Source organism: Onychostruthus taczanowskii, unplaced genomic scaffold, assembly GCF_017590055.1.
Source record: "Onychostruthus taczanowskii isolate IOZ18803 unplaced genomic scaffold, ASM1759005v1 scaffold18, whole genome shotgun sequence".
Taxonomy (NCBI): Eukaryota; Metazoa; Chordata; class Aves; order Passeriformes; family Passeridae; genus Onychostruthus; species Onychostruthus taczanowskii.
Window position 1 is genome coordinate 1,622,416 of NW_024499017.1, and position 9,841 is coordinate 1,632,256.

Sequence of the window (9,841 nt, forward strand, 5' to 3'; positions counted from 1 at the left end):
AGCCCCAGTGCCACCCACCCTGGCTGCAGTGCAGCTACTTGGTTTGTGTGTCCTGTGAGGAAGAGGAAGCACACAGAGACATGCCAGGCTTCTGTGATTTCAAGACAACATTAAGAACCTTCAGCCTTTCTCTCCTGCTAATGTTACTAATAACCTCCATATTGTCATCTATCTTACCTGAGCTAACAGTTTATAAGCCGCCACCTGCAGCTTGTCCCTTATAGTTTATTAACATACACTAATAAACAGTATGCTTCACTCCCACTGTGCTGCCAAGTGAAGCCAGTCAGAATAACTGCATTAGCTTTACTGTTCTTTCTCAGCACATTTTTCCCACATGGGAACAATTAGGACAAACTCCCTCCAGATTATATTTTGAGATCCATCATATTTGCAGGAAAATAATAATAATAATAATAATCTTTTTCACAAATGCATCTGTAGGCATCTACAGAAAGTTAACCTGACTGACGTTACCAAAAGTGATAGGCTCTTAATCTCCTCAGCAGTTCCTCTGCATGGAAAGGGTTAATGCTCCCCAGGCTCTGACTTACACCTATTATGCTCAAGTTTAAAAATAAGATGTGAAAGATGCATTATATAAGGCCAGTACTGCTATCCTGCCCATCTCCTATTTTGGAATTAAAGATCATCATTGCTCACATCAAAGGGGCTGGGTGAGAATAAAAGAAAAGACAGGAACAATGAAAATAGCTACCCGACACGAACCAGATCAAAGGACCAGGCACAGAAAATGAAGAGCTAGGGGGTCCTTTAATTACTGTCCACATCCTTCAAGTCATGTGGTGAGAAAGAAGAGAAAAAAGTTTTGAAGGCCACTGGGTTTTGTCTTGCTGTGGCTCCTGTTTCCACAGTCTGTGCCAGTTCCCTACAAACTGCTCTGCTTTTTATTTTTTAAAATTTTTTCCTTCATTTTATTAAAGTCAAATAGGACTCCTGGACTCCAAAACTCCTCCCTTATGCCAGGAGGAGGAGAGAAAAGGAGGGGTAAGAGGGGCAGTAGTACAGATAGTCTGTAGCAATTGCCTGAAACAATTTCAGGAGGACTGCTCCAGGCAGCGCCCCGGGAGCTGCTTTGGGAAGGAGAGCTCTGGCTACCTGAGGCTAGTCTTTATTTGCCGGCCTCCCGGGCTGAGAAAACTTCAAATTCACATAGGGCACTGCTCCATGGGGCAGCAGATCAAACCTGGCTACTAGCTGTTTGAGCTCAGCAGCAGAAAAAAGGATTGCTCTGGGACTGAGCATAAGTAGAAGCATGATTAAACTTCAAACATACACCCCCCCCCCTTTTTTTTTATACACAGCAGACAGTTGTGGCTAATATTTTGATATGGACTTTAAAAATACGCTGCAAATAACTTACTTCAGCCTGCTGGCTGTGGGCTTAAAAACAATAAAAATTTAAACTAGCTGTATTATTGCAATGAAGTCAAATGTTCAGATTTACATCTCATGGATCATTAAGGGAATGTCAAGTTATTTAAAAGGATCTCTTTTTATTTAACTTAACTCTCAAGATTAAAATTCAGATATTTGACCATTGACTACAGTGACACATCATACCATTTACTTCCTTCTATATATACTTCAAATGTGGTACATTTCTCTCTAATTACTCCTGACTTATGTTTCACAGAATCACAGAATAGCCAGGGTTGGAAGAGACCTCTGGAGATCATCTAGTCCAAGCCCTGAATGTTTATTTTTAAAAAGACAGAATAAAACATGTCATAAGGAAGTAATAGAACAGGGATTCAAAAATTGATGTGGAAGAAGCCGACCAAACTTTCTAGGAAATAACAGTGCTTTGCACTATTAAAAACATTCTGAAAAAGAAAAGCTCTGGGATGTTCGCAAGAAATTGTATTTGCTAATACAGATGCTAGCAGTGGACACAGACAGAAGTCACTGAAGAGGAAAATGCCTTCCTGTCTCAGGTCAGTTTGCTTGGGTTTATGCTGTATGCCAAAAACTAAAGCATGAAAAGCATCCAAACACAATTTTATAGACTTTGAAGAAGGAAGCTCATATCACCAAGACAACGTCTAGAAAAGGGGAACACAGGATACAAAGGCATCCTTTTCCCCATCCTATTTACAGCCTGGAAACTGTAGACAAGCAGTAAAGATGATCTTTTAAGAGGCAATTTAGCCTCCAAACTCCAATGAGTGCCAAGTTACTTCATCTTCTTTCTGATGAAAGTTGCCTCCATCTCTTCCTGCCCTTGGACACTAACATGCAGCAAACAGCCGTTCTCAGGAGGCCAGCTGAGGACTAAATTAAGCAGATATAGACTACAAAGCTGCTTTCCAACGTGGGCATCATGCCTAGGCTCTACATCTAAGCAGCATGCTAGGTACATGTACCAAGTTCCAGTTAGCTGTCTTGCAAACATCGGCAGTGGGAGCCTTGCCCAAACAAGCCTTCAAAGCTATGGTGGCTCTGGTGGGATCAGCACCACAGCAGTGGGACTGGGACATTTGCCTCCTTGTTACAGGTCTCAAAGTACCACATTATCCATTTAGATAGCCTTTTGATTGAGAGAGCTTCCCTTTTGGGCTTAGCCCCACATGCCAAGAACAGATGAGATGGTTTAAGAAATTCTCCAGGTACAACATGAAAAGGATGCTTAAGATCCAGCTTCTGACGAATAGCTGCACTCAGGGAGCCACAAGGGCTAGGGAAATAAACATGGTCAATTAAATGAACTGATTGAAAAGAAATCAGAGAACCCTCCAGGGAAAATCTGACATGTGGTCATACATCCACTGCAATCTTTTTGGAAGGTGGTAAATGGGGCAAAAGCTGGGAAGAACTGGAGTGGCTTACTCATTTGGCAAAAGGTTGTTGTCATAAGGAAGGGAAAAGAAATTTTATTTCTTTAAAGGAAATAAAATACAAAGAAACAGCCATGATGGGTTCAAAAGGAGGCTCAACCAGCTCACTCAAAGCCTCTTGAAACCTCAGCACAGAGTAGAGAATTCTATTGGGAAAATGCAGTAAAGGTTCTTCAGCAAATGTTGTGTCCTTTCCATAGACTGTCCCGCAAAATGCACTGGTAGATGATGAGAAATCCTCCAAAACATTCCAAGATTAATTAACATGAAGGAATTAATTGGAGTGCAAACTAATAAGGATTGTGGGGAATAAGACTCATTTTCTTTTATTTCATTAGAAAAATACTTACATGCTCATTCATGGGAGGGAATAATTTACTAATAGTTCAGCTATTTTCAGTGCATTTTACAGACAAGCTCAAGAGACAGTGGGATCACCAACAGGACTGCCAGAAGTTAAAGATCTGCATGGAGAGCTACCTCCTTTGCATTTGCATCTTTTTCCTCAGAAGGTTCAATCACAGAGTAATTTAGTTTGGAAAGGACATATGGAGATCACCTCCATATAAACTGTTTGTCAAAGTCTTTTCTTTTACTACCAGAAGAAAGTCACCAGTCATTTTCAATTTTTGGTGGTTTTTTTGTTTGTTTGTTTGGTTGGGGTTTTTTTGGGTTTTGTTTTTTGGGTTTTTTTTTGGTTTTTTGGGGTTTTTTGTTTTGGTTTTTTGGGGTTTTTTTGTTTGTTTGTTTGTTTTTGTTTTTGTTTTTTTTTTGGTTTGGTTTGGTTTTTTTTCGAGGATGCTTTACCAAAAAAATTTCTCTAATAGGCTGGAAGCCCATCTCTCACTGGGTAGAGAAGACACTACCTGCCCATGCTTCCTAGAAGCTGGACATTTGGGTTCTGTGTCTATTTCTATGACAATGTCTCAGGGAAATCATGAGACAGCCATCAATGTTGAAAAAAGAAAGTAGAACTGCCTGGCCAAAAGCACAGAAAAGTAAAATCAAGTACATGCATTTCTTCCTTCTACTAAGTTTTGTACTTTCTTAAGAGTGGAAGTTGTTAATTTCATCTCTGCTGAAGTTGTTAATTTCATCTTACATTTCCCACATCTTCTTCTGAGTCAACTATCTTAGCCTGTGTGTTTCACTTTAGTTGCTGCTTCCAGATCCACTCTACTTTTCACCAGTCTATTCCCCTCCTTCTCTCCCCATGCTTTTATGACATTTCTCATCTTCCTCTTGGCAGTTCCCACCCTGACTCACATCCTCTGCCCCCATTTCCAGTCCTGTTACTCTAACCTTCCTCTAGAACACAATCCATCAGCTTCTCCGATTTCAAGACCTTGCTTACACTCTTGCCATCCTTTCTACATTTCTGTCATCTCCATGGTCAGAGCATACAAGTCTATCCCTTCCTGAAGTCATTAACTTTCCTTGCCAACTGTTTTGTCCACCAGCTCTGTGAACTCAAGACCAGGGACAACGGGGGCTACAAAAGCAACATAAAAGAGAGCATCAATGCATGGCACTGGAGAGACTGCTACCCACATAATGAAGATCTGGGAGGAAAAAAACCAAAACCAAAAACTGTCAAAATTACAAGACCTAGGTGAATTTAATGCATGCACATTCAAAGATTAGGGGGAAAAGTTAAAAATTATGTGCTTCAGAAATGCACTATTGCTCAGCTAACACTCCTTAAACCTGGCACTGCCAGAGCTGAAAGTACAATTTCACAAGTCTCCTGCACACTTGAACACAACTAAAAGACAAAGCTTTGATGCTTCTTAATGGCTATTCACACTGCTCCAGTGTTCACATGGCTACCTCAGCATAAAGTACCTGATGCCTTACTCAACTTGCCTACTTGCCCTGTATGAGATACATAGTCACACTGATCATTTTTGTGCGACAAGTTTTCTCAAAACCTTGAAGTTTTTCAATTCTAAAACATTTTTAAAGATTCATGTGAGCTCCTAATGCAACTACAAACCTGATGAAATCTGCTGCCAATCTGATCATTTCCCTTTGAGTTTAACTCAGATATATTCCTGCATGCTTCCACAGAATCAACTCAAAATAACCTGGTGAATTTCCTCCTTATTCTCCAGGGCAGGTATAGTGTTCTAGCTGTGACTTGAGTGAAGCTCTGTGAATTATATGGCAAGAACAACCCCATTGTCAGAGCAGTCACTTGAAAATAGTGCTAATACCTTAGTGATGCTTTGGTAATAGGTGTAACACACACCCAGGAATGGAAAAAGACCTGGGCTGCATGGCTAAACAGGCCTGTACAAAAGCAGGGAAAAGGAAATGCTCCAGGAAAAGCAAGAGTTGTTTCACTCACAAATGTCCCAAGTTCTTAACAAAGGGATAGAAATAATTTTGGTGATGCTTCCTTCTCCATTCTTCCCTTTTCTGCACCCTCCATGCTGACATTTCCTCTCTTGCTGCCACCTCCCAAGCAGCTGCTACCCTGCTACTCTCCTACCTTCACTGCTTTGAGGATTCACCCAAAGTGAGTCCTTTATCTCCCACTGTACATTTAAAAGCTAGGATGTGACAAAACAAGCATAAAACTCTGTTTCCCAGCAAACTAGTGAAAAGGTGTCTTTAAGGTATCTTAACTCACCCTGGTATTTGCAGGCTGTCCCACAGCCTCCTTCCCTCCGCCCTCAGAGGTACTGGCCCCGCTTTGTCCCCAACACAGTGCCAGCCACCTGCTCCCCACAGCTGCCACCTGCCTCACCTCACCTTCCCCTTCACCAGGCCCTGCAGCCCCTGGCCCCTCTGCTCCCCACAGACACGCGGGTGGGGCAGGAGAGCAGGTCCCACCTCAGCACGGGGAGCGCGGCGTGTCCATCCATGCCGCGGCTCGGCTGTGCCTGTGCCTCGCACACCGCGCTGGAGGTGACGCGACACAGGAAAAGCGACAGCCACCAATGCGCCTCGGCCTGGGAGAGCACAGACAGCCCTGCTCTTTGTTTCGGTTTTAGGTTCAAACCTGCCCCCTTTTAATTTCAGCAGTTGGCTCACGAGAGGCCAGCTCCTCCAAGTGTCTGTGAATGCCAGTGCCCTACAGACTGGCTCACACCCCAAAACCCAGCATTGCATCTTAGCACAGGGGTAATTTTTTTAATCATTTCAGCAGAGCTGGTTTTGTCCTTTCCCCACACCCCTCCCAGGCAGGGCTGGTGGCTCAGCCCAGAGAGTGCTCAATGCCAGCACAGGCTGGCAGCAGCCCTGCTGGCAGCAATGGGCCTTAGCATAGAGGAGCAGAGAGGTAGGCAGGTGCTGAGTGGGTGCACCTTATCTCCATGAATTATACTCACTTTTATCTATCCAAATGACCTCACAGTACTTTTGCTTTGGCAGTTCTTCTCCACATTGCTGTCAGCACTTCTGAGACCAACAGGCTGAGCTCACTGGCCAGGCCGGGAGGAGGATGAGAGGGGTGCTACCAAGCATTGGACTAGTCTAAAAACATCTGACTGCCTAGGAGCAGCTCACCAGCTGTATTTGAGGTACAGAAGGGCAGTGTCACCTGCCAGTCATACCACACTGGCCAAAGAGACAAGACCATATTACAGTTGTAGATTTAATTATACTAGAACCTGAAACATCAAAGAGGGGAGGTTGGCAACAGTAGCCCAGTAGGCTCTCAAGCCTATAAGAAAAAAAGAAAAAATTCTTTTTTTCCACACAAGGAGTCTCTAATCTGAGCCATAGTTGATCAGCAATGGTTTTGCTGGCATTAGGCCAAAGTTTTTACAGGGTTCCTTCAAGAAAGTTATCTTTCTTCACAGCTGACTTGTCCCTTTCATAACCAGTGGTCATGACAAGGCAGATTACCAGCTCTTTCAGCAGAGGAGACCTATTAGACTGTTTGATAGGATATCAGGATACCCTGCTCTTGCCCAAACAGACAGCAAATGTTCCACCCTTTCACTAGTTGGGAAGAAATCCCATTAATCTGGCCCACACATAAAGAAATCTTCTGTTGCCATTCTGAGGAAAACATGACAGAGCTCTAGTGAAAATCCCAACTTCTTCATGATTAGATAAATCACAGTGTCTTACCTCAATAAGGCCCATTCATTTTCCTAGTACATCCATACATACACTTGTTCCAGGATGGCATCCAACAAAATCACTGCAAAAGTGGGTTGGTTAATTTTTATTTCCCAGGTTAGGGTTGGGTGTTTTTTTTCCTAGCCAACGTTTGATCTCTCTGGCACTACAATACTGCTTGCCTGCCCACCCTACACAGCGCCTATATGGGAAGAAGAATACACTGCTAGAGCTTGCAAGGTTCATTTAAGATACACAATACGCTAATACAGTCTGTTAAGTCTTAAAGAATGATTTTTAAAACAAGCAAAGAAATGTCCTCCACCAAAGAAAGAAAACTCTAATGTGTGGAAAAAATGCCAGTTTAGGTCTGTGGTGTCATGGTCCACAGGGGAGGCTTTTCCACCCTCAATGCTAATTATGTGCTGGGCAAGATACAGCACTATACATTAAGCAGTATATCTGACCAAGCAGAAGACTTTTTCAAATGGTTTACTAGCTATTAGGTATCCTGCACTCTGCACACTGTGCTGACTTAAGATTTTACTGCTTGCAGATGCAATTGCCAAAGACTAAAAGGTTTTATTTTCTCAAACCACACAAACTATATTACTACTCCTGAACGACATATTGGGGGGAATCTCCTTAAAAGAGAAGAAAGATTTCTGGCTGGCAAGTAGCTAGTGAAAAAGATCCAAACTGGCTAAACTAAACCTGCAAAGCAACCAATACAAAAATACAAATAGCATCAATCTCTGTCTTCCTCTACATATATCTTGAGCGGTGGGGTATGGGGTTGTGGTGGGGAGCAGGAGAGAAAGAAGGGCTGCAGAAACGCCCAATGTGCGGACACTGCACAACTCAGTCCCCTGACAATCCCCTTCTCTGGTGTCACTGTCTGCTGGCTTTGTGGGCAAAATTGACTGCTCATCACTGGTAGCCAGCACACACAGCCTGGCGACCTGAAAAAGCCATTGATTTTCCCTGTCCTTAAGAGCACGCTCTGCTGAGCTTGGAGCCGTGTGCTCGTAACTTTAAGGGGGTGCGTTTTGTTTAATTGTGCCTTTTCCTGGCCTGAATTTCCCCCAAAAAGCTGAAGAGGGCATGTGCTTATTATCTTTTAGTGCAGCATGTGCTCGGTGCAACCTGAGCTCTTCGGATACTTCGGTCTGAAAATTAGAAAAAAAAAAAAAATTAATTGCGAGGAAAAACAAGGCTGCTCTGCGACTTTGATTCAATCAATTACCATTATCTTCCAGCGCAGCCCTCCCCGCCGCCCCCGGACCAGTTGTGTTTAACTTTCTTTGCCAGTCGCGGCCCCGCAGCGCGCTGGCGGAGCGGCGCTGCCGGCTGGCTCCCGCGCGGGGCTCTTATCAGCCGCTCCCAGTCAGCGCCGGCCCCGCACAGCTGGCAGGGACCCCCTCCGTCCCCGCGTTATCTGCCAGCGCAGCCTCGGCCGGGCGGGGAGGGGCCCGCGGCCGCCCCCGGCCGGGCCGGGCTCTGCCGCCGGCCGCCCCGCTCCCGCCGAGCCTCCTCCGGCGAGCCCGAGCCGTCTGAAGAGAGGCAGGAACAAAACCGCAAATTTAGATTAATAAAGCATTTGTTGATTCTACAGAAACTTAGCAGGCCCCTAAGAAATCCACCAGAGACCTGTGCAGCTCCAGTAATTTTCTGTTATATTATCTTTCTTGTAAAATACTTCCCCAGACAGAGCCCCCAAAGGGGCTCAAATATCACTGTGACTAACCGAAATCAATGTGCACTCACCTATTGACATTTTTACATAGTTTTTGGATTTAGTATCCGGCCCAAAACACAATCAAATCTTCTGCCAAGGAAATAACAGGCACTTAGCTAGTCAGCTATTAGTGTTACAAAGGAAAAAATGTGGGCACCCAAGGGAGATGGGAGAGACGGCATTGACGTCAGGGGTAATTGGGTGTCTGAGAGAAATTGCCAACGGCTGGCCAAAACCCCCAGAGGCCCACACAAAGCCGAGCTGCAACTCTAATAAAGGAAAGTAAATTCTAGAAAGGGGCTTTGCTGCAAAGAAGCCTAGCAGGAACCAAAAATATCTCCCACATACACAAACACATACACACAAATAAAAAATACAAAATACGTTTAGGAGCTCTCTTTTGCACATCTGGTTTGAGCTAAAGTGCTTTCTACTTTTTTTTTTTTTTTTTTCCAGGACCACCTGGATTTTTATGTTGTACCGTATGTTCAACATCTATTTTTATAAACAGAATGCAGGGCTTTAAAGAAACTTATTTTTAATCATGTGGCTTTAAACTGCAATCTCTCTGGCACCCACTCTGGCATCATTAAAAACAGTTTGGTCTTTTCTTTAAAAATCCCTGAACTTCCAAGGAGAATGAGAAGTACAGTGGAGCCATTGGAGGGCCATGGCTAAGGAGCTGTCCGACTGGTAAAGCTGTATTTGCACACCCAACACCTGTCCATCACCTGTACCTACCTCCTGCGTGTTTCACTGACAAAACTCCCTTCCCACTCCCTCCTCCCTTAATGCAGGAAACTTGAGAGAAAAGATTTCAGATCAGACACCCTGGACAGAGTTTAGAGAGGACCTGTAGGCTGTAGCCTATTCTTTCCATTCCTCCAGATCCCTGTCATACCAATATAGACCCACTGTCTTCCTAACACTCCACCACAGATGAAGAATAAAGTGGATTTGGTCAGTTCTTACTAAGACCAATGCGTCTTCATCCCCCTTCTCCTCCCCCCAGACTTCTATTATATGCCTCACACAATAAGACTCAAACATCTTGTCACTAAATGCATTGTAAAATTCAGATTGGTATTTTCCAGCATGATAAACTGCTTTGTGTCTTCTACTCTAAATGCAAAAATGCTTTTTTAATAGGTAGTTTAGAGTTTCAGAAAAG

At 43.8% G+C, this 9,841-nt stretch overlaps 1 protein-coding gene across 3 annotated transcripts in view; it reads right to left on the bottom strand.

Annotated features, from left to right (window-relative positions):
* The window catches only part of ZNF423 (zinc finger protein 423), a 226,528-nt gene that overhangs the window by 125,343 nt on the left and 91,344 nt on the right, over positions 1 to 9,841 (bottom strand). The window contains exon 1 of one of the 3 annotated variants that reach the window (XM_041400802.1): positions 5,697 to 5,802. The exons of the other annotated variants lie outside the window; for them this stretch is intronic. The gene's annotated coding sequence lies outside the window, so the exon portion shown is untranslated. Of the gene's footprint in view, positions 1 to 5,696; positions 5,803 to 9,841 lie in introns of those variants that run through there. 3 annotated transcript variants of the gene reach the window in all.